This window comes from Adelges cooleyi, unplaced genomic scaffold (genome assembly GCF_023614345.1).
Source record: "Adelges cooleyi isolate 19-005CV unplaced genomic scaffold, UGA_ACOO_1.1 ACOO_flye_CR_arks_rails_tigmint_CR_PRNA_9, whole genome shotgun sequence".
NCBI classification, from domain to species: Eukaryota; Metazoa; Arthropoda; class Insecta; order Hemiptera; family Adelgidae; genus Adelges; species Adelges cooleyi.
Window position 1 is genome coordinate 801,186 of NW_026096579.1, and position 27,250 is coordinate 828,435.

The following is a 27,250-nucleotide window of genomic DNA, read 5'->3' on the forward strand; positions in this document are numbered from 1 at the left end:
CTTCTCTCTAATTACCGACCAAACTGTTTGAATATTATAATTTTTGGCTATTCCTATGCAATAAGCGAGTTAATAAATCATGTGTTTAATACGGCTATTACAATGTTCTTGTTATGTACACACATTAAAAATATAATACAATAGGATTGTTTCGCTTCATATTATTTTAAACACTAAACAGACATATTAACATTTTATATCTACATATAATATTAAAACAAAAAAAATGGGTTTGTTTTCATAAAGATGATAAGGACACGCGTGCACAGCAATTCTTGACAATCTGAACTTATTGTTAATGTTTTTATTATTCAATTTTTTTTTTTTTTTTTTAATATAAAACCGACTTGTAAACAAACCATTATACGTGTACCACGAGATAAAGGAGATCGTTCGTTTTGTGGAATATAAAAATCATTATGCGTTTTCCATAAACGGAGACGACGGCATTGTTTAAAAATTTAATTCGCCTTAATAATGGAAAACGATTAACTCGAGTACAATAGTGGTAAATGTGGTATGAAGAAAAAAAATGTTAAGAAAAAAAAAGATATCAAATAACAAAAACATTTGATTAATATTGCATTTTTTTTTATTATTATTATTATTATTTTAACCTAACCTTTTTTTTTTGGGATCGTTATTGTTTATTCCTAGAATTTTCGGGACCCCGTTTAGGATAATAATTATTATTATTATTACAGGCGTTATTGTATTATTTTGTTATAATATTACAGTCGATGTCGAGGTGTAAACGTTTTTTACAAGAACAAAAAAAATCAACAACAACATAATAACATTCATAAACACATATTTTTTTTTTATTGTCTAAAAATCTATCCGATCACCTACTTCCGTCATTGGGTTGACCTACAGCATCTATCAAATGGGGGTTTGCCATTAATACTTATTTTTTCTTATAATTCTACTTATATTCCGGTTCTTTCAAAAAAATTCCAAAAAATATTAATAACAAGGTCGGATGGGTGTCTTTTCGAGGTGTTTTTGTTGGGCTATTTGGGTTAAGGGGCAAAGCATAGGCAATAATTGACCATGATTTATATAGTAGCCATTTTGAATATGCTGACAAATTTGAAAAATGGGCCTAGACTAGTTTTTTTCAACAAGTCAACAATGAAGTAGGTAAAACAAATATTATGTAGTATTTTTTTCAATAAATATTACTTGTGTGGCAATAGTCAAGTTCCAACAGCTACCGTGTCAACCGATGAGATATCATTAAGTATAATACACACATACAAGTTTTGCAACTCTTGTCTTCTCATTTAAAAGAACGTACTGTTCGAGTACAGGTGGACACACATAATCAGAAAACTACATGTAATGGATACTTATTATAATGTGTTGTCGCATTTCCAATCGAAAAGTAAAAACATCTTCGACCATCAAAGTGTTATGTTATCCAAATTGTGTTTATCATTATAATATAATATAGCTTTCATCGCTGACCGAAGAACAGTGTCGGTTCAATATCGACATGGAAACTTAATAACCGGAATCATAATTTAAAAAAACAAATTTAAGATACAACTCAGAACAGCTATAAGGTGTTAACGACAATATTGACACGGTCTTCAACACCGAAGTTGTGTTTTTTTTTTGTTATTTCACAAATCATTCAGCCAGCGATGAGACAAGAGTGGCCAATTGGTATGAAAGCGACGATTACTTGTTCGAATAGTTTCATCCGAAAGCAATCTTTAATAACTGTTTGTAAAATGTACAAAAAAAAAAAAACATGAATTCGAGCATAAGATTAGTATACCTAGCAATAATTGGGCAAACCTATGTAACACCGGCCAAACCATAGTTTATAATTTCTTAATAAAAAAAAACCTTATAGTGTAACTGTTAATCGAAACAACACTTTCAATGTAATTTTATTATGTAATGTACTTCTAGGTCTAACTCTGATGTGTAAGTATTACTTATAATAATTAACCAATCGACGATATTTTTTCTGTGCATCTCAAGAGAACCTTATTGACTTGACACGGAGAAAAAATGTATCATAATATAACAATGATCATAATTAATTTTGTACTTATATTTACTTTTACACAGCTCAGTTCCACAGTGCGTTAGTGGGCACGGATTAAAAAGCGCTACAAAATTCTTAGAAATTTCTTAAATGCATTCGTGATCGAAAAAAGATTAATTTAAAATAATGTTTTTTTAAAAAAAATCTTAAGACAAACCACGATGCCTTAAACATTAAAAGATTGATTAAAACTTTTGCACTTAAGTATGTATTTACTATTTCACAGGGTTGTGCGCGACATTTTCAACACTTTATAATTTTTTTAAATCTCCACAAAATTTTCAACAAATCTAAGTATGTACATAATTATTATGTACTTATTTTTTCTCGGGATAACATTTTTGTTTTGTTTTCAAAGTTTTAACAAGACCATTTTTAGTAGAAAAAACCATCAAAACAGTTTTATGCCAATATTTACATTTTATATACCTACTTTGAAAATTGATTATATTAGTCTGATTTTTACATTTTTGATATGTTTTCAGCTGTTTCATAAAATATGACGGTATTTACTCGCTCGGTTACACACTTGAGTACATTTGTTTTATTTTTATTATTTAAGAGTGATAATATTACTTATGTAAGTTGTGAGTTCGTCGTGTTGCCTTCAACGGTAGGGCTGTAAAGTGCTTCAATCCATTGCGGTAAAGTCGCTCAGAGTTACATTTGTTACGGTTTAAGCACATAATAGTTGTGCAGTGTCTTCAGATAATATGCTGTAAGTGTGGCGTTTAAGGCAGTTATGCGAGCGGTTGCAGGAGAACGAAGCTGGGCATTATTACATACAGGGGCTATATATTCATATAATATATATATTATAAAACCGTTAGACATATTTTGCCCTGGTATCGTTAAACCAGTTTCGCATGCTATAAAAACCGGAAGGTCCACAGCCACGCGCTTACAGCAGCTGTGTAGCGAGGAGTTCGGTTTGGATGCATACCTTTTTCCCCGAAGAAAGTAAGTATTCAATAATGATATCACACTAAGTGTTGCTATACATTTTCAGGTGCACTACTACTAGACGGTGTGCAGTTTGATAACCTCTAACAATTGCCTTGGGGTATACAAGCCGAGCGACAAGTCCACTATCGGTTTTTTTTTCGTTTCGCTAAATCCCTCTCACAGGTGGTTTCTTTATTATAATAATATAATATTCGGCGATCAACATTTATTTTCTCTGGCAAAAAACCGAATTATCAAAAAAAAAAAAGGTTTAGCCATAATATTATGCATATTTTCTACACTGGAGGCAAAACAAAATACAGAGAAAAAAGTGAAAAACTCTATTTTAATAACCCTGTTTTCATACGACCAACAATCTTTTTTTCTCATCGTTCAACCTAAATGTAATTTGAAAGTTGTCTCAAATTACCTCTGATTTGGGTAGATACATTATGTCAGTTTATTTAACGACTCCTATGCCCCTTTTAACATTCAAATTTTACTAAATTGTGTACAAAACATACCGAAATGGGATAGATTTAAACACAAAAAAGTGTCAACCAGTATATTTTTATAGTTGACTAAGTGAATAAATAATATTATTGACTGGAAATTTAGTTAAGTGCATTTAACTATACAACTATTTTGTTGATACTTATATTATCATATGTTTCTGTAGCTACAACCAACATTTTTGGAATAATATTTAGATTTTTAAATTAACATTCAGACCATTTTAGAACATTTTTTGATCGAGTATTTACTTTTTAAATTATTTTATGTCACCAACTTCCGAGTCCCAGTTATGAGTAAAAAATGTCTGACTTGAACAAAGCTTGACTAATTAGCTTTATTTAAACAGCTGAGTTTATTTTAACTTATTTTCTTTACTTTATTTCTAACACAATTTTCAAATGTAGTTTAGACAATTTAGAAATTTGTCATTTTTTTTTTTTTTAGAAATTGACAACAATGAACCAACATTAATGTAGATACATTAAAAAGCTTATCATATATTTAAAGGAATTTAGCAACCGTTACAAAACATTAATGTCGATGTGCCAATATTGGTAAATTATAGATTGCAATAAAAAAATAAACGGTACAATTAACATATTATGCCGGGCAATAAAAAGTTGTAAATAACAGTAATTTTATCCTCGATGAGTTCGAATGAGCTAATATTTGCTCTACAACGATTTGGTTTTTTAAGAAGAGTTACATTTTTTTTAAAGTCAAGTAAGTCGATACACAACTGATTATAATATATTATACATTCAATTATCTTCAAGACCTACGCAGCGATTAAAAAAAAATTATGGTCACATTTCTAATTTGTTCTGGTCGTTTAACGTTTGAACACATTTACACGATGATGTCAATTGTATAATATGCATACAAGTACACCAATTAGACTAGATCAATACAAACAATAGAGAATCAAAAATTTAATTGTAAATAAAAGATATTTTTTTATATGACGTGATCAAATAACTTAAGATTAGACAAAGCGTCTACACTATATATTTTTATCTTGTATTTTACAATTAAATGTAAACTATATTATGTTATATTATTGTGATGTATTATTTAATTTACAGTACAAGCCATTGGTACAAAGATTGTACTTAAAAAAAAAGAAAAAAAGGCCCGTTTAAGCAGAAGCCTAATTTATTATTTTAACTGAAATTTATGTAAAAGTCGAAAAAATTTAACAATACACAATATTTTAACGCAAGGTAATGTACATGAATTATTGTAATACATGTGTCATTTGCCAACAGTGAAACCACCACTGGCTGTTGTGAATACACAAGTCATATACTCTCTCACACATAAATACTTAATAACATTACTGTACTGGACGACCAGTCGCGTGGTATTCTTGCAACGGCAACAACCGCACAAAACTGGAAACAGTCGACTTTTATACATTTTCTGCAAAACTACTCTCTCAATCTCTCCGACGGTTATCAAAATGTTCCACAAAACCGCTCTGTACACTTATCATGCGGCTAACAATCGCTTGTTAACAGAAAAAAAGAAAATATTTCAATTCAGTTTCAGTCAACATGTCAAGTCGTCGTGTGCAATCGAGAATCGTCGATAAGACAAATTTGATTCCGATTTTCATCAATCAGCAACTTGGAATGTAAATGAGGCGGTGCAAAATTATTGATGTACACTACAAGAATAATATGGAATCAGATAAAATCCTATTAAATAAATGTAAATATTTTTACAGCTGCTCATAAAATAGAAACATTAATACTTATATATACAAGTATTGAGATGATTTGGGAATGTTATCGCTAGAAGAGATGCAGCCAAGACAGTAATAAAAACATTGGAGAGGTGGAAGGGTTGACAAAACTGTAAAGGGTACCTAACCTCTTCTATTGAAAAAAGCTGAGCACGCCACTTTAACCTACACACTTACTGTTTCCAAACATGACCGAGATATGATAAATTGCAAATTTGATGTTCGGGTAAGAAAGAACCATCAAAACCTTTGCAGTTAGTATAAACTTATTGTACACCACCACACACAGATGATAGAGTCGATAAATAATATACAAACAGCTAACAGAAGGTGGACCAGACCAAAAAGGCGACTTCAAATATTATCATAAGACAGCGTTTCTCCTGGAATGCGTTCAACTATGAGAGTGGTTAATAGACAAGGTTTTTTTTCCCAAAGAATGGCGTTTCATGTATAACGTTATTAATATATTACGGATAATATGTTTTTTTTTAGCGTTATCTGCACGGAAACAATTAAAACGCGCTTTTGTTTCAGCACTTTGTCCTTGGACTACATTTTATTTCGATTAGCAATTACAAATTCGCAAGTCGAGTTGACAGTCTGGATAATAAATAAACACCATAACCGAAAGTATCGAGGGAAACGACATTGGCATGTTATCTATTATTATGCATCAAAACAAATTAAACGCCATTAATTATGTCCCCACAACTAGTTCTCGAGGCGCGGACCTCAACTGTTATAATATTATATTTATTTTTATTTAAATTTTATGGTTTTTTTTTTTGATTATGTATTTCTCTGATTTGAACCAACAACAAACCGTAAACAGCACAAAATATTACACCATGACTACACGGGAAACCTACAAACAAAAATGTTGTATGAACGACACATTATTGCGCCTTAGTGTATGTTTTTTAACGTGTTTTTTTTTTAATATTACTACTAGTAGATATTAGATAAAAACGTGTTAGATTAAGCATTTTCTCATCTCGGCGGTAACAGTTGAATGGCAACGACTGTTATTATCAAGGGATAAAAAAAAACACTTTTAATAGAATATAAAAAAACCTCAGTCCACGCTGAGAAACCGATCAAGTTAAATATAGTAAAAGTTAAACTCCAGTGTATGTAATTCACTGTTATCATTTCGCTGCGTTCTATTTTATATTATTCAAATCAAAACCAATTATGCTAAAATATATTTTGTAAAAAAAAAAAAGCGAGAGGGGCTGTAGGAGTTCAACATAATCGTGGTAATTATAATATCATTATTTTAATTACCACCCAACTAATCAAAAGCTAATCACGCTGTTGTGTTAACAATCCTATCGCTAACCAGCAAGACCAAAGTGTTATTGTTATGCCCAAGGTCATTGGGTTACATTTTAGATGTTTTGAAATTACCCTTCTCTCATCCAAAGATGAAATTTTGACTACTTTCTTTTTGTTTTTGATTTTACAGGAGGTTCTAACTTCTACATTTTATTTGAACACCGTGTGCGTAGGATATTATGTTGTAACCAAATAATTGGTGTTTTATCGATAAGATCTTCTACACAATAGCATGGTGGTCACATCCATAATATCCTATTATGTATCTGCTATTAGTATTGTTGATCATCTACCTACGCATCAGATAAAATCAATTTGTATTGGCAACTGTCAAAATATGAAGATGGCTATCTTGTCCGAAACAAAAGTTTTCATTGGGCGATTGTAGGAATAAATCATTTTCGAATACATCAGACATTTTACATTAATCTGTACAACATAGGATTGTGTTCGGTCTAGTGCTGATAGAAGACAAATGAGCTACTTTTAATGTCAATTTGGAACCCTTGGGAATCAAAATTTCAATTCAATTTTTTTTAATTATTTTTTTTAATTCTCAACTCATACCTACATACATACATACCGATGACAGTCGATCCTCTGCCAGCGAAATAACATTAATTTTTTTATTATTTGAATTATTTATACAACGTCTTCGGAGGCCAGGACGGTTTTCGTGTCGACATCGAGTCCTATTAAGTCCTTATAAATATTTTAATACATTGTATCGTTACGAAACCCGTACAATAGTGTTTAATGTAAGTTGCAGAATATTATTATTTTTTTTTTTTTACAATAGAATTGCGGATTATTATCAATTCCCCAATAGATGACATAATAGATTTTCACTAGAAACATAATAATTGTTTGTTACAAATAAACTGTCGGAATTTTCTGTGAATGACATTTTTTTTCTCTTAAGCTATTTAATTTCGAATCTAGGAAGTCATTATTGACCTTTTTTTCTGGCTAGTTTTGACAATTACCGCTCTTTCAGTTGAATCGTTTGTCTTTTAATGAAAAAAATCTTAAACATCAAAATTAAATAACGTGAGTTGGCTGGAAAAAAGACACAAGACAACATATTGAAAAGATATGGTCTTGTATTTTTTATTAATCAGTTATGTGAAGAGAAGTGGTTTATTTATTACATATATAAAAGCACTTCTGTTTTTTCATTATTTCAAAATAGATTTATGCATACATAATTTGAAATAAATATATGTTTGTATAGAACAGAGCTACAATATGATCCTTTAAAATAGTACCTAGATTCAAATAGGTATAGTTGTATAAGTTATGAATGTATCTGCATAAAGATAAATGTATAGTCAGTAGTTACATATATCTTCTTCTTTATCTTCGCCTTACACACTCAAATACACGGGGCTGCCCAAGTAGTTACATATATACATAATGATAATATGATATTTGTTTTCAAGATATCGTTATCATTGATATGTTGAGCGGTATTTTTTTTCTTCTAACTAGGCAGACTAACTTTAGTCCTACTGTTTGCTGCGTCACATTAAAACTACAAACTTTAATTTTTGAAAACGTTTTCATCATACACTATTACATATTATATTATCCACGTGGGACAAGGCAAGGGGGATATCCGGTGTTCCGGCGTGTACACTTATATGTGTACATAAAATATCATGTTGTTTTTGTTTTTCTTTTTGGCTAAACGGAGTCGAATAACATAATGTGTGTCCAACGACGACACTTTCGATCTTTTGTATTATTGTTATGGAACGTTTAAGAGATGTTCATTGTTTTATTTTTTTCAATTAAAATTTTTCATCTTGCCCGCCGGAATTATGGCTAGCGCGGAGATTGCATAAACCACGACGGGACATGATCGAACAATCGCGTGAAAACAGTACTTTACCGGATAACTGTTTATTTTTTTTTTTGGCAAATTATTATTATTTTCAAGTAGTTGAAACACAACTATTATTGTGTGTTTACCGAAACGTGATAACAATAAAAAAATTATAATAAACACACGCAGTCGGGTTACGTCAGGTGACCGATTTCGGCGCGTAGCTGGCCTTTCGTTTTACTTACTTGTTTTGTTAAACAAGTATGGTAATTTAAATGAACAAAAATTCCATGTTGATAACTACTTGTTAACAAAACGCTCCACACTAACAGTGACAAGATAGATACAGCTTTAATATAAGATAATCATATATACAGCTAGATCGGATTTCATACCCATGCGGTACAGTGATTTAAATTTAAAAAAAAAGTCTGTGTGTGTGTTACACCATATGTAATTGTGCTTAATTTTAAATTATCTCTCAAACTATATAAGAGGTAGAAAGTTGATTTGTAAGCTCGTTAAAAGTGGAGCTCGCCAAGAAGATACAAACTATGAATTTAAAAAATCAATGTCAATTTTAACTACATTTTTATTTAGCCAAGCACATCTCTGATGCGGATGAACCGATTTTGTCGTTTAGGCGGTTTTGTTACAGACACCTTGGCGTGTAGAAGCGCAGTGAAAAGTTTCAGAATTTTATCTGATGTAGTCCATTCACTGTACAGAGCTTTAAAGTTTTATATCATAAAAACATATTTTTTGTATCCTAATTTTTCATATTTTTACCGAATCAGTTGCTTAAAAACAAAAGATACATTTTAAACAATTCGCCAAAAATTAAAAACCGAGATAGTCTACACGCCAACCCCGTCGTATTGGCAAGTGTTTTTTTTTTTTGATGTTGTTTACTTTTCGGAAAAACATATTACCGCCTAAACGAATATAATAATAATTCACGTTGTATGGCGACCAGTCGGGTACGATGCCCGTTGGTAACTCGTTAATTTGCAAGACGTCGGATGATGATAAAGCGTACAAAGCATGTGTGTGTGTTTGAAAAAATAAGAATAAATAAATAAGTTACAGCGTGTACCTAGTTGCTAATAAAAAAAAAAAAATACAAAATTAAAAAAAAAGTTGTACGCGCTATGGACATAGGCAGCGTACACCGATGCTAGGTTGGGCTTTCACTTTGTAGTTTTTCTGTAATTTACTTTGACTGATTTATAAGCCGGCGAGGAAAGAAAGCAAAACGTCGAACGCCGCCGTAGCTGTACAGTAATATTATTTGTATATATACACACACACACACACACACAAGTGGTAATAGTATAATATTATTCAAGATAAAAGCGCACCGAAGACGTTCGGTAAGTAACATTAAACGCGAAACGTGTTTATAAACACGGCTGTAAGAACAAAAAATCTAATCACCGGAGACAAGTCCGTTTGAAGTATATTGCATTAAATTGGAGTTTTTGATTTTTTACCAAGTAGGTCCGCTCTTCGATTATTATTACATTACAGCGCGCATTAATTTATGCGATGGGAAAACTAGCTGACGGCTACCGACTGCACTTGTACTAATAATATACTAGTGCACCTCGTCCTATCAATGCACTCGTGTATCGTTGCATAATTTACATAATGACGAATGGATTTGATAATCAAACTCGAACAGCCCATTACAATATCGACGGAATATAGTATTCAGATCATATCTTATCAGTTATCGTCCTCCAGGCTTCGGTTTAAAAATGTTCAGATATAAGTACACAGCTAAAATGGAAGTTATCTTATGATGAATTCGATAATGATTAAATTGCACATAAAATATTTAGTCGTAATAAAATATGATCAATATTGTATACAAATTTAACAATTAATTATTTATTTTTTAGTAAATTATTATATTTAAATTATAAACAATAAACGTATGTTTACAAATATGAAATATCTTCACACGCGTCTTGTCATCTTGACGAATTTGTTTTTTCTTATCTAAATCCAGATGCGTTATTCTAATAACAATATAGAATATACAGAAAAAAAACCGATCTAGTTACAAGTATCTTGATAAGACTTGCAGCTCATATCAACCGACGATAATCGAATGTTTACATTGATAACGTTATCATATTGGGCAATAAAAGTGATAACAAAATAACTAGTTTCTCCGCGGAAAAACGTTGAATCGTTGATAATATGTTTTTTGCGGTAGGTATATCTGTTATCTGTTATCGCTTATTTCTTATCTCCAACTGAAAGTGAATAACATAAAACGTGAAAGTAAAAATAGCGACGTGAAATTGATTGTATCCAGCCCGATAATATATCCATGTTAAAAAAAACCAAATAAGATTTTCTCAAGATTCTAATACCTATCGCAAATTAAATACAATTAACTTTGATCCCGATCAATGCGAAACGAAACTAAAAGCGAACGATTTGATAGACCGTTGTTTGATGATCTCGAAATGACTTTCTAAACACACGAGCACATAATATAATATAAAATATACGATTATACATAGATATGTAATTTTTTTTTGTTATTAATGGACGCGCTCTGTATACGGCGAATACGATATTTTATTAATTACACGGCTGGTTTTGATGGGCATCAATAATTTCTACGGAACCACCGACTTGCCCGCTTACATAACGTTAAAGCGTGATTCCAAGCACTATTATATCGTTTGCAAACCAAGTGCAGTAGTGATTGGTTCGAAATAGCTGGCGATTAAAAAACAAAACCGTCCATGTGTTTATAAAATAATATGCACTGGTCCTTAATCGCTATTTTCCAGAATGTTATGCGGGCACAATCGTGCAAAAGCAGCCGACGGGATTATGTTAACATTCAAAATAATCAGTCGCCCGAATTGGCCAGACATCTCGGGCACTTTTGATTTATTGATGAAAATATCTACTGATGTTTTGTGTTGTCTATCCGGCTAGCTATACACGTTCTAAACCATAACAACATGTCGCACACATCAGTATAAAGATACTCACGTTGAACCATTACAGTTATTTCCACTGGGAGGCTGACAAACGAATTGATACCTCTCTACATCTGGCACAATTATTGTGATAAATATATTCTGCAAAATTTTTTTTGCACACCACAATTGAATTGTATATGTTTACATGCAAACAGTCAACAAACCGCTCAGAAATTAAGCGTAAATATTTACTGATGTTTTCATTCCAATTTCACAGCTCCCTTTTAATCATAATCGTTTTTTATTGATATAATTATGAACAATGACAGTATGTTGAGACTCGAAGTTGTCTCAAAACTATATTATGATCCCTTTTACGACCATCTTTAATCACCTGGAAATGTATGCCATACTTGACTACATTTTTTTAATAGAAATTAGCAAGCTAAGTTTCGAAGAACTGTTTATTTTGCACTAATAGATGCACACGACGTTAAATTGGTTGTCTTGATTAAATACTACCAAGAAAATAAACAATAGCAAAAGGAAACATTGGAAATGCATGTATTGAAATAATCGAATGCACTTAAGGTTTATTTATGGTGGCGAAAGTGTATATATTATCATTTGCTAATCCGTGAAAGAAATACATACGACAACCGGTAAATTTATGAGACAGCTTTTGTGGAACCATAAAGATGTTCCGTGGTTTATTACAAAAAAAATATATAAATCTAATTTTCAACTTGGAGACCAGATAACCCAATGGAATTGACTAATTGTATAAGGTCAACGGTAAATGAGTAATAGTACATATTATAATCCGTCGATAAACAGCTTAATATTATTCACACTTGTTTGAAGGTTTAAAATAACAATAATAATAATAATAAACAGTCGCATTATAAGTAATACAAGTAAAAAAATACACAAATTATATTAATATACCGTCCAAAATTTTAAACTGCGCAAAATTGTTTGTTAAACCGACACTTAAGTGCTAAAACTGATAGTAAATACTTAAGTATAGTAGTCTAACTAGTAAACTTAATTTCACACCTAATATTAAAAAAAGGTATTGAATTATTATTATTTTCCTACAAAATACAAACAAAGAAAAATTGGTTGCAATATGTTGTAACGGAAACATATGCTCGCACATAAATATTCATTAGGCTGTTGTCATTTCATCTAGTTTAAACTTTAAACTACTATTTACTAAAATTACATAATAGGCAATGTGCAATGGGTTATGTCATTTTTTGTCGTTTGGTCGCATTTGCTATGTTTTATTAAATTAGTATTTAATGCCAAATTTCGAATTATATAATTTAATTAAAAAAGTTTTTACCCATAGTTAACGGTACACCTCATTTCAAAACTACATCAACTCGGTAACGTAAAAAAAAATCTATGTATTTTTTTAGTCCAACAATTGACATAAAATTGGTTTTTCAAAAAATTAATTGAAAAAAAAAAATCAAACTTGTCTAAATCAACATTTTACCGACCCCTGTCATTGTTTTTTTGTTGTATGTTATAAAAACAAATGCAGTTTGTGAATAACTTTTAGACTTTAAAATTAATTCTTATGCAAACGAATGAGAAAAAAATGTGAAATATTCTCGCGGTTCATTCTGACGGTAATCCAGGAAACTATTTTAACGTTGACCGCCTGTTTATAACATTTTTTTTTTGTTGTTGTTACCCAACAACAGAGTTAAAATATTTTTTTGATACCAGCTAACCTGCTGATTTATTCGCACATTGCAACCTGTGAATGGCACTTGTTATAGCCACACTATATATGTATATCTAGTACATTCAGTTTAATTTTTAGACCTTGATTCCCACACAAAAAATTAAAAACTTATCATTCTAAATCCACGTGAAAGCTTGAACATAACCGATACTGGTATATGTGACCCAACCGCAAATGGTTGATATATCAGCTTTGAAACTCGCCTAAATTTTAATATTATTATAGCTACATTTATTGTATACCTACTTAGAAATCGTCTCCAAATGAACACATCTACTTTGTCAAAAAGAACTTTTCTCAAATAAAAAAAATAAAAACTTTTTCTATATATGTATGTACATAAAACAACAAACGTGACAGACATGTGGGCAACTTCAACTGTTTTCAATGTGTTCATAAATCATCATATTTTTTATAATCAATGATAATAAAACCAAGAGGAATAGTGAAAATAAATAGTCCATAGAGTTGCACAGGGCAACTTATCAATAATTCAATTATTGAAGGCAATACATTTCAATCTTTACACGGTAATGATAGTTAATGCAACTCTTTACACTCGTTTCATTGTACAGTAATTTAGTAATAGTAATTCATCATTAGACGATTTTGGTCGTTCCGCAACTACAGTCACAGTCACAGTACACATACTCGTCTATGGTTTTCGAGAGTGTTTAATATTTGTTGTTTTTTTACAGTAGTGCAATACAGTTCAATGCGTTTTCAGGACAATATTATCATAACAACAATAATTATTTGTATAAGATACCGTTTGTAGAAATACATTATATTATTATGGAAGGCCGCCGATGCGGGCAGAATGATAGTATTATAATAAAGTTACAACGAATATGACAAACGAAACCCTATTTTTGACACGCCAAGTCAAATATAACATATTTGAAAATTATACTATTTCACACAAACATTAAAAATGTTTCGATAGACCTTTACTCGAACCGGGAACAAAGATTGTATCATCCTTGTAATATATCATTACAAATATGTCTGAAAAAAGAGTAATTGAGAACAATTACTAACTCTTAGCCTTTTTTTTTTAATTACAAAGCCTGACAAAATGACACCTACTTGGAGTGATCGGATTTTAATTCTGTAAAAATATTTGAGCCCATCGGTTTTTTTCCCCTAGGATATTGTGGAAGTAGATTTTTGAAGAACTTTTTAATGCAATGTTTAATTTGCTTAAAAAAAGACAAGGAAGTAAACACCAATCATTTGAGAAATATTAAACAGGTATAAACACAATTTTAGTTTAAATATAAAAAATCTAGGGAAAAAACCGATAAACTAAAATATTTTTACAAAATTGAAATCGGACAAGCGTAATTTTGTCAGGCTTTTAGGTCTAAAACGTCAAAAAAAAAAAAAAAACCACTTTCATTCCCCTTAACTGTTTTCCTACTATATTTTCTTCTAATATTAGAATGCTTACGGCCAGTTTGACTTTGATTTAAAGTGCGTTACATTAGCCCCCCCCCTCTTTTTGAAAACGTTTTTTCTCGGATTAGGGAGGATGTACACTGTAAAAATTCAGAATATGGTATTAAAAATCAGTATGAACGAAATAACAATTGATGACTATTTTTTTTTTTTCAAATACAATTTAGGGGGGCTAATGTAACGCATCTGTGTATTTATCAATCAAACGACGCGTCGTGCAGGAAGGTATGCCACATCGATTGTATTTATAAATATAATAGTTTCCTTGTGATCACTCAAGTGTTCGGCGGGAAAACATAGTTATAGGGAACAAACCGATGGAATATTGCTAGGACAAACGTTAGAACACACATGTGGCACGATTTTGTACTCGACCGGCCTTGGATTGGATTTGCGATGATACTATTATCTGTGTGTGATATAACAAAAAATGATTATGGAAAACGGTCGAATCGCTTGTGTAGACACAATGCGATTGGCAGACCTTGTAATCGGAAAACGACCCGTGAGATTCGCAAGTAGAAAGTGAACCTTGTTTTTTTTCTTATTATCCTTCCCCTTAAGTCTACGGTAAAAAAATATAATATTACACGACAGACGTAACACAATGACCGTCTTTTATTCGTGCAATATATTATTGTGTCAATAATTTGTTTTACTACCGCCGCGTCGTACTAGCCGGTCGGACCTCGGTCTCAATATTATTATAATATAGTATTGTTCATTTCATACTGTTTACATTGATCACTATTAAGTTATGTTCAGTGTTTACCAACGGCGATCGTGCGAGAAATCACGCGGTCCCCCAAAGAAGTAGTCGGTAATTATGTTATTTACTCATCAACACAAATAGCGTTCTCCTACAAGCTCACATAGAGTGATCAGTGTTTAACGTAAGACCACAGATTAAATAGAACCAGATAGTCCACTTTATAGAAGAACAATATATTTTCAAATAACGATTTTTGATCGGTTTAAACTCAATGCAGTAGGTCCAAACTGTAGTGCCGAAAATGTTGCACACTCTATTTACAATAATAACGTAAACTGATAAGAAATACTGATAACAAGTAGTTGATTAACGATAGTCGATGATAATAACATCACAGCCGTTTCGTAACATTTCTTTGGCCTCACTGTATAACAGTAGGATTATTTTTTTTCATTGTTTGGTCACACTGGCCTGTGGTTATTAAAGTTTGCTTGTATTATTTTAGAGAGCACTATCTGGTCTTATTTAATCTGTGATAAGACGCTCATTTTCTCGGAAAACAATCATTGCAATTTTTTAGTTTTTCTGTTCTATTAAAACATTTCCAGAGATCTATTATTTTTTAAATTCTTATACGGTAACGTATGTTATACATTTTTAATTTACTAAAGAATAATTTGCTGAAAAAAATTGTACTGGTCGATAGCCAATTTTGAATTATATTTACTTTTAAAGTCATTGAAGTTTAAAACTTAGGAGGGACGAAGGGTATAGTGTAGTGGCATTTTTATCTGCTCGCATTACTCTACCACAAATATTAAAATGTTAACATTGTCCAATATTGTAAAATAACACATTAAATTAAAAATGTCTCCAAAAAAAAACTACTAAATTTTAAATGAGTGAATCCTGTTCTTAACGAATCACCCTGTATACTATAAACCCCTCGTGTGTTATACAGGGTAATCAATTTATTTTGGCAAATATTTTACTATATTAGTCGTACACAAACCGTTATTGTAATTAATTAAAACGCCAAATCATACTCGTTTGGCCAAAAGAAAGTGTACAGAAAGATTAGCGGACTTGTCCCCTTCAGCCAAAACACCGCCAGAACTCACGAAAGTATATTATTATGTGTCGAGGTAATTATTACAAAAGTCGATAATCCTGTAACTCGGTTCGAACACTAAAACACCTAATAAACAATAATAATACCGTACCGGCGACAAATGCGGAATGGAAATTGCAAACCGAAAACCTGAAAATTGGACCTGCAGCCATTCAAAATTCAAATACAATTTTTATTGTAATTTATTACACGTGACGACGTTTCACTTGCAATACAAGTAGTAGTCATATTATCTAACGATTAATTGCAGACCATTGGCAATTTTTTTTTATTAGTATTTAATATAACAATAGTTCTTTGAATTTAGTAGAGCGACACACATGTGTTGTGCACAATCGATTCGGGTAACGACGAGTGGAAAATTTCATCGACCAAAGAAAAATGCTTTGTAACGCATTTAAGTAAAAGCAACCCGTGTATTCACATTGTACATTCTGGGTAATTATTATCTACACATTATCCACTATAGAAGACCGTAACAATCTAAGTAGACATCGTAATGCGTAGAAATCTTAGTCGGTCAATCCGCGTTACCGATATTGGGTCTTACTTGGCAGAACCTTTCATTCAGATGAACCCTGGATAATCAGAAATCGTTGCTGACAACACTATACCTTGACAATACTCTAGTGCTGATCTGGTCGGCCAAATCTTACAAATGGTATGGAATAATTATTAGGCATGCCCCAACCCGAATGTCACTCACATTTTTGTTCTAATCCCCCTCTTTCCCAATTAAAAGGGGAATATTTTCAATTTTTTATTTTATTTTTAAATTTAATCTTAAGACTAAATTATTAGATTGGAGTTAGGGCACTAAATTTCGTATAAAACATTTTTAGACCAGCTTTGAATTGAGTTGCTTGTATAAATTCGAATATAGTCCAATATTGTAAGGAAAAATTACAAAATTGTAATTATTTCCAAACAAAACGAGTGTCTCACATTGAATCGATCAGCGTGCATTTATGTTATGTATATTAAAAAAAAAAAATTATAGTAAACAAGTTTCTATTTTGGAAAAAAAAATGATTTAAAAACTACTAAAATGGAGAACACTTTCGGATTTAATAACAAATAATACCGCCTTGGCCCAACTTTGCTAACTTCTTACCGTTCTTGGTTTGTACCTATATAGGTATACTGTACCGGTTTATAGACTGTGCTAATTTTTATTATACTATTGTTGCGATTTCGCACACGACGATGGTATGGGTTTAACGAACGCGTAAATGGATTATTATTATTTGAGGTCAAACCATTATTATATTTGTTTTTTATTTTGTTGCTTGTGTTAACCATCCACGGTACTTATTTATCTACATGACATGATGGCACAATAGAGCCGAGCCGATCCTCTTCCGAACCGTATTGACACACACGACATATTGTAATAATACCCGGTAGTCCGCAAACGGGAACAATGGGAAACGTGGCTGCGGGTCCTGACAGTTTTGTGCACAACGACGAGCCGGTGTGTGTTGGTTTATATATATTATTATTATTATGATATTTAATCTTAATTGTGCTGCGGCACATTATTGAAGAAGAAGAAGAAGAAGAAGACGTTTTGCATTTGGGCGTGTGCGCACCGCCGGGGTAAGATACCTATAAACAATCAAAGAGGATGTCATCAGCAGATCCTGTAGGTATAAATCCGTTATATAGAAAAATGTATAATATACCTACATCGTTACATAATAATATTATTATAACAACACAAACCGTATTGTAATAATATAATAAGGACATACCCGTTTAGGTACAAACACACACACACACACACACACACCGCAAACGTGCGGATGCCTGCGGAATTGTTTTGTGTTTGCCGTGTTAATGTATTATTACCCCCATCGTTGATAGGTGTAGGTAGGCGAATGCATTGATGATAATATTATAATATATCATAATATGATCATTCTCGTGTAGATTCACCTCCTTATTAAGTGGGAGCACCTGTAATAAGACGATAGGTACACGGATCACACACACACACCGTTGAGCAACAACCGGAGCGAACTTTGAACTCTTGTGTGCATCTTGGGTTTTGCACGTCGGAGGTCGTGTGTGCCGACCCGTGGGGGGTGGTCGACGGCAATGTGCTATATTATACGGTACCCGTTCGATTATTGGTGTTGTTATTAACGTGAAACACCAATACGTCACCAGCTGTACCTAAGTCGGTTGTGGCACAAGGCCGGATCGCGTCCCCGGAACCCGTGGAGTAAAACTAGTTATTTATTTTCAGGACACCCAAAAACCGGTCGCCGAGCAAAACGGACGACGGATATCAAGTTGAACGTTATCGCGGCAATGATTCTCGTTCACAAGTCGGTCGATTTCCATTTGAAAACAAACATAATATTCATTATCCATGTAAAACGGGGAGGCGCAATAACACCCAGTGAATGATCGCAGATTAATTAACAAAACCAGACAGACGGTGCGTTTCATAGTAAAACAATCGCGTGTTTTCATCGAAAAACGATTTTTGATCGGTTCAACTCAACGCGGTAGGTCCAAACTGAAAATAACACTACACACTACTAACAATGATATCGTGAACCGTTAAGAAATGCTGATAACAGGTGGTCGATAGTGATAACTGATAACACTGCAGACGTTTGATTTGGTTTACCGTGTTCAAAACTGGTTGAAGCGGGAAAAACGTCATCCGTGACGCATAATTAATATACTTGAAATTTTAGTATCTCTAAATTATAGACAATTTAGTAATAGCTCGTTGGGTAAAAGGGAGCTACAATCTCTAAAATTAAAAACGATTCAATTTATTTAACCGTAAAAGATATTATTAATTATTAATCTGCGTCGTGCAATACATTTTTATCTCCGGTTATTAAAAAAAAATTCTATTGTTACTACTTTTATCATTATGCTATGACGTGTGGTCGGTTACTATTATTTTTTTTTAGACTAGGTAAACGGTAGTGTTTTTTGGAGACAACAAGAATCAAGACTAATCGTCAACGTTTACACTTAGAGGTTGTAATAAAAAAGAAAACGGGAGATATTATTATATTTACATAAAAAGGAAATGCACTAATTTATAACGCCGGTAAACAACACCAGTAAAAATATTGTGTTGACTGTTGTCCTTAGTTTCAACTTTCAATACGCTTAAAACATGTATTAAATTTAATATTATTAGTATGAAATAATTAAATATTTTAATTTTTATACCGTCTACATAAATAATTAATCTGCGATAACGGTAACGATCAAGATTAAAGTAGTGTAAATTTAATTTACTAAATTAGTTCGTGCGATGGTTTTTACATAGTGCAAGTCGTTTAGAAAGTTACCGCAGATGGTGACCAAGATCATATTGTGGTGTCGAGATTAAACAAGTGTAATTTACGGTTCAACTATAATTATATTATTCGTTATATAAATGTCTAGAACTTGTGATAAAACAAGCAACAAATAATTAAATTACAGAACAAAAAAAAAAAACAATTTGCAATGGCCATATAATTATTTAATCTTGTGCATAATATTAGAATAATAAAACGCAAAATTGTGGTTTTTATTTTTAAATTTACCTTGTTCTAAATTAATAAACATTAAGTATATATTTATGGGTTAACGGGTTTATATTCTGCCACTATGATCGATTTAAAATGCACTTCTCTCGCAACAAGTGGTTACATTTATTTTTTCAGTGATGGCATCGAGCACATTTTGACAACTTTTTTGGAAAATCAAACATCGCCAAAGATAAGCGTATAATATTTTGTTTACACGTTGATTGAACGAGTCAGTAACCTTTTACCCAATAGTAAAAAAAAAAGTACCTGATGCTGTTTTTTTTTGTTAATTTTGTCAATTCAATACCAACGTGTAAGCCGGCCATGCTTTTGATCCGGCCTTCATAGTCATTATGAATGCCACCGGTCAAACAACAATGCACACAATGTGCCACCGTTGATCCGTTGTAAAACGCAATTTCCATACACCCGAAGTCAACGATCCTCGGGCGCCGATAAGTTATATTTTACAATTTAGAAATTTCCAATAGTCGACAAAAAAAAATTTAAATTTAAAAAAAATGATCTACTAATTTCTGTAATTAAAAAAAAAACAACACAATTTGATTTCCTCAAGCACAATTAGTCGTAACAAACGTCGAACCAAGTGGAAACTATCAAAGCATCAATTTGTTGGTCTCAAGACTCGCAAGCTATTTAGATTGACTGATATACCTAATGTTAAATGTTTTAATAATTGATTCACTTCGATTCGCTTTTTACTTCCGGGACTAGATTATACCCCAAAGCGCAGAACTACAGGGTGTATTCCCTGACGCCGCGTTTTGTAAAACACCGTGTGATACCTTACTGTATATTTTTTATCCCGACAGAAATCCAAAACAGTTTTTCGAGGCGATTCACCGGTATGTTGTTTTTTTTTCCCTCTAAATTATTAAGGTAAGTATGACCTGTCACTATAGAGACTATGGAGAATACCTATATCTTGTGTGCCGTACAAACTCGTTTGTCGGTCATATAGTGGCCGCCGCCGCCGGTACAGAGCAGGACCGGAGAGTGTGATCAAAGTGAAAACTTTCAATGTCAACTGGATGCGGGTAAGAAAACAAACACATTTAAAATATTTATTCGTATAAAAAAAAAACGAAATCTTTTTTTTTTTTTATTATTCATCGCTTATAAATATTTATTAAAAAAAACTAGAATTATTAGCGTGTGTTCTATACCGTTGGTGATTTCGTCTAGTAGAGGAAGTAGTCTACTAAATAACCGTTCATAAAATGTCCACCGTGTCTCGTGTGGCCAGAACTAAGAAAAAAACCAGATTTCGATAAAACGATACGTAGTCTTTTTACAACAAAACATCTTTTCTAGTTAACTAACTAACTGAAAAAAAAACGATTCAAACTCTGATAAACGATAATAATATTCAAACCACCTAATTTTTTTTAAAAATCATTTTGTTCGGTTTTTTTTTTTCATTATTATTGTTATAATCTGATTATATATTATAATACACGAAAAAGTAATTAATATTATAAACCTATTATCTGTCAACCGAACACAATAAACAACGTGAAATAATTATGATCTTATACTACACCCGACCTAAGACGTGTCACATACAAGTACTATGTTAATTAAAGCGAAATTTCGCTTATCATCTAAGGCGTTTTTTTTTTTGTTAACAAAATTTCACAATACAAAGCCTATCCCCGAAAATAGTAGGCATATAGTATATTATTTGGTTAACGAGCCATAAGTAATTAGTACGTGTTAAGTTTCGGATAACATAAACATGTGTTTGAAATAGTGTAAAATGTAAATGAACGCATAGACGTCAATAATTGTAAAATTGCAATACATTATTTTATAGCCGATAAACATTAATCGACTTTGAAAGTATCTTGTTTTTTTCATATGTTTTCTACATAACACAATTATTTTCACATTATTCTACATTAACGGATCCGCCATTACCGACCACAAAACAACAATCTGCTGCCGACCGTTTAAAAGAGTTTTACTAATAAACGTTAAGACCTTTGAACCCGATATTGTAAGTGCACGGCCATTCGACAATAACGGCTGCATAACGATAATAATAAAAATACTAAGCAAAACGCTTCGGTATAGAAAACGCATCGGTTTTAACCGCACAACAATGTCGGGCACAATAAAGTGCACCGATCGCGCCATTTCGGATAATGTACCTGCCTGCAAATTTTTTTTTAGGGTCAAGCCGACCACTACTAATAAAAAAATAAATACTTTTATGGGCGGTAGTAAATTTTACACGGTCATTTCTTCGGCGGCTGATAACAGCTCTCACTTTGTCATGATATTTTCTCCGGTGATTCGCGAACATACCTGTCGGTTGGCCAAAAATAAAAACCAGTTGTGCGGATTAATATTGCAGGTTCAGAACCACGCGCATCGTGGCGTCGTTAGGTGTAGCTTTAAACTTGAAAATGTCAAGAAGCTCCCACGCAACGTTGACCTTTTTGTTGTTTATTTTTTTGGGGGGAGGGGCGGGAAAGGGGCAACGACTTTGGTATGATTTGCATTTTTCTTCGAACACATAGCGTTACCGCCGACTACCTGGTTAGCGGTTAGAAACCCCGGCGACGTAGATGACTCGATCAAAATGTACGAAATTCCTTTTGATTTATCATCGAAATTTAGAAATTGCACAAAACCGGCCAACGTTTTCGTGTCTTTTATTTATTTCAATGTTTTTTATTGCATTCAACGGGTCACAGTCGAGCCCATAACATATCGTACCTATATCAGACGAATAACCGCGCGTTGTTGTTTAAAATCATTATATTGTTTACCAAATAGAACATATTAATATTAAACAATCGCAAAAGCAATTAATACAAACGAAATAATTTAGTAACGATATCGGGCAAAGTTCAAAAAAGCAAATCGAGTACGCGAATGTAATATGATATTTTGTACAACGCTGTACGAAAAGTAAGGGGGTATTTAACATAAAAATATAATAGCTTGTACGCTGTAGTGAAGTAAACAGAAGGACTAAAACCAGTATGACCACATAAAAGAAAAAAAAACTTCATTGTCGAGCGGTTGGTATTCTGTATACGATGAAATAAGTTTTTATCTACTACCTTAAAATATTGTTATTTTTTTCAAGATACTGTTATCATTGATATCTTATCACCACGTTACATCACAACGGTACCTATTTTTTTTTTCTTCTAACTAGTCAGACATAAGGTCTGAAAATTTGACTGAAGGTAGATCTAGAGTGTGGCTATGGTATGTACAATTTTCCGGAAATGTGTTTTGTCAAACTTTTTCTTAATAAGGAAAACCAAAAAAATTGGAGCTACTACACACTTTGACCGTAGTGAATTAATCTAGGTTGCTTCCTGAGAGTGAATCTGTTAAAATAACGATGGCAACCACATATGCGACACGTGCACTATACGATGACCATAACCGGACGCTTTTGTGTCACTTCTGTATGGAACTTATCGGATTGGCGAGAGGGGGGAGTGGACAAGGGGGGAAGTATTAGAGAATATCTCTCTTACCGATTGTGTACGCGACCTGGACGATAATTCGATTTCACTATACACACATAACAATGTACGACACGGGGGTAATATACTCTGCGGTCCGGTTTGGAGGTCAATGCCGGATGTAAATTAGACCTAAGAGGAGACAATACAGAATCACTATTGTTGTAGCTATGGAGCACAACTACTATGCTGAAACGTGTTAACGTGTACGCCGCCGATCGGCTCGCCAGTCACACAGGCGGCGACTATTGATTAGGTATAAGGTTAACAAAATTTTTTTTTAAATTATAAAGAAGTGAGTCACGGATAACTGCGATGGCGAATAAAGAGCGAATTTCTAGTAATTTTTTTTTTTAAAAGAAGCCAGCGCAGCGGGGTTGGAACTTAACGGGTGACGAAGAGGTTACAGGTCTTCGGCAATAATTACTATATAGTGAAATTAAATCACTTTCAAATAAATGCTTCAATCCAAAATTATAAATGATAAAAAATAATTTATTTTTGCGCCGCTTTATATCTATCTTCAGTCTAATTTTCAGACTCTTACTCACAAAACTACGTTAAAAATATATTAAATAAAGAAAGTCTGATGATAATTTCTTGGAATTTTCATCTTGGTGGTACCATGTCATAAGAATATCTCATACAAGTTTGGAAGTAATTGGATTGTTTTTAAAAAAAGTTTTAACGTGCAGTAATTTTTAGTAAAACAATGTATAAAATTGTTGAATTTTTTCTTCGATTTTGTAGGGCAAGGGGTGGGCTTTTTAAACGTTTGACTCAATAAAGTACCTTCCAGGTACGATTTGTGATCTGTTGACTTGACACGAACAATTTGGTTCAGCCGCTCACAAAAACCACTACGAACAAAATTCAACGACCTCAATCTTAAAACCGCATTTTATCAAATATCAATAGCAATAAACAATTAGTGTGTTTCGTTGAACTATATTATAGTGTAGCAAAATGATAAAATGAATAAATGCGCTAACGTTTGAATACTATTATAGTTCATCAATGAACGGTGTTGGAAAGCTTTTATAAATTTATTGCGGTTTAAAATCGGACGACAATGACTTAGTCATTGGATAAAAAATCCATTCAAAGAAACAGACTAGCTCGTGGTTAATAGTTTTTTTTAATGAAAACCCGATCGAGGTGAGTGTAGAAACACTGTTGGCTATAAAGTCTAATAAAGACATGATTACTTTAGACAACGATCGATACTATACAATTTAATTGAACTCGAGACTAAGGTTTACAGCCACTTGTTAACGGAGTTGTACTGATCTCGGTGTATTCTTTACGGTCTATTCATAAGACACCCATTTTGCTGTTATAACTCATACACCCTATTATTGCTATGTGCGAGTATGGGCCAGTACGAGGATTATGAGGTGATTTCTCCGACCACGAGTCTCAAAACAAACAAATGGGTTTTCTGAGAAGTAGTTGTTCCGCCTAAACTAACTAAAAAAAAAAAAAAATGGTCATTAGCAAGCGCATAATATATAATTGGCTTGACCCGTATGGTCGTCGAAAATCGTTGATTCGTCACCGAGATTTAGATAAACGAACCACGAGGGATCGGTATAGTGATTCACCTGATAACTGGGCCGGTTTATGAGGACAAAAAAAAAAAGAAGGATTAGGCTGAAATCATAATTGCCGTAACAATTGCGACCGGCGCAGAAGAACGTAAGGATGGAAAAAACCGATTAAACACTTGTCGTCACTGACCTAGTCTTTCCGGTGGCAACACAGCGTGGCGTGGCGGTTGTCTATAACGACTACCTACCTACCTACTTGGTCAGACGATCCGGCGGCAGCGCACAACGCAAACGGGCTATTTTACTTTCAGTTGATTAACAGTTGACGGTTGTTTTTTTCGAATATTTTTTTGTTATTTTAAACATGTGCGCGCATCAGAGAAACTAACAGTTGCAGAAAGCGTAACGCACATGAGTCGTCCGTGTGTCTTGATGAGGCCAACATACACTCATATTATTGTAACGTCATTAGAATATTGATCAGCAGCAGCAAAAACGTAAACCGTTTTAACCGAGTAAAATCGACTAATTTCCCAAGAGCAAGACGTTGGATAATAGTCCTATACCGTCGAGAAAAAAAGCATATTACATATTTTCCCTCATTGCGGATCATGTCTTATGGTCTCTTATCGATCATTTCTTGTCAGATGATTATTTTATCTCCACCTCATTTGCTCGCACTTATCACCATCTCTTCCCCTCCTCCTTTCTGCTACCCCTCACTTTTTTTCCAATAAGCGCCACGTCAATAATTGTTGACACGCCTCCCAGCCATAAGACATATATAGGTGTTCTAATAAAATTTAAAAAAAAGACACAAAATGGTACACCTATCACACCCATATCAACGAAAAGAAACTATGTACGGCCAGAATCGATCACTCTGACACACTAGACTTGTTACCGTATCATAATAACTGCGTGGTACCATAGTACCACGCAGTTATTTCAATGCTTATCAAATACAATTTTTTTAAAAGGTGTTTGCAAAAGACATTTAGATGTACCTACGCTAAAAATTGTTAAAAGTTAAAAAGTAGAAAGTATTACTCGCCAGACAGGCAGAACGCGACCGGGCAGGCCAATAACAGTTAAACCGTTCAATAAAATGTTTAAAAACATTTCATTTATACATACAAATTAAATTATAAAAAAAAAAGTATATAAATACCTAAGTATTTTGTTTTTGCGTAACCTCTATAGATAATTACACTTATATATATATTCCAAGAGAGTCGTTAATGTTAAATTAGCTATGATGTATGTAACTCAACTACTGTAACTGCGATAACGCTAATTAATTATGAAATAACGTATAATGTGAATTTGTCCAGGTATAAAGTATTTACAGGCGCTGTTTTTTTTTTTAATGCTTGCTGTAAACTAATACTGTAATAACTAATAATATTGAAGTAACTCTTTTTCTTGTCAGACAACGTTTATCGTTGACACGATGCACCATCATAATCGTATGTATTTTAGATACAGCTGCTTTTAACCGAAAAAATAAAACGTAAATGTATTTTAGCGGCGTGCGTTAAGTAAGAGGAACCGTTAAGACGAATTTTTACCACTTTCGTATGATATATTATATTATTTTAAACACTTATTGCGGTCTTTATCGGTTTTGGGTCTCGGTTTACTTTTTCCTACATAAAAAACAACAACAAACTCGATTGGCGGCCCCCCTGGCAAATGATCCGTCTTTTTTTTCCACATTGCTGGTAGGTGTACGTGCCACATTGAAGCGCAATTTTAAAAATGACTTCCAGTTAAATTAAACAATGGCCTTTTCAATGTAGTCGACCGGCGTGCATTGTGATTGCTAGGAAATCCGTTATATTCACTAATTCTATTTGCATTATGTTTAATGTGGGTAGCTACAGTACAGTGCACGGAGAGGAGAGAGAGAGATAAGAGACATGAATAGTGGTGACCGATATTTGGCAAGCATATAAACTTATTATGCTAGAAGCGTTTTTCTTATTTTATTTTTTGCTAGCAATATTCGACTTTATGTTCAAATTTAAATAGTCTAATTTAATATATTTTATAACAATTAGTCCATTTGACAATACATTCTTTGGCGCTTGATGACAAAATGTTTCAGAAATAAGCAAAGTATCCAAGTTTCATTCGACACAAGCACCAATCTATCAGATTGATTGACTGTTAAAATT

General features: G+C 32.7%; 1 protein-coding gene across 1 annotated transcript in view; it reads right to left on the reverse strand.

Moving 5' to 3' along the window:
- LOC126847021 (rho GTPase-activating protein 20-like) overlaps positions 1-27,250 on the reverse strand; it is a 187,524-nt gene that overhangs the window by 145,575 nt on the left and 14,699 nt on the right. The gene's annotated exons all lie outside the window — the stretch shown is intronic.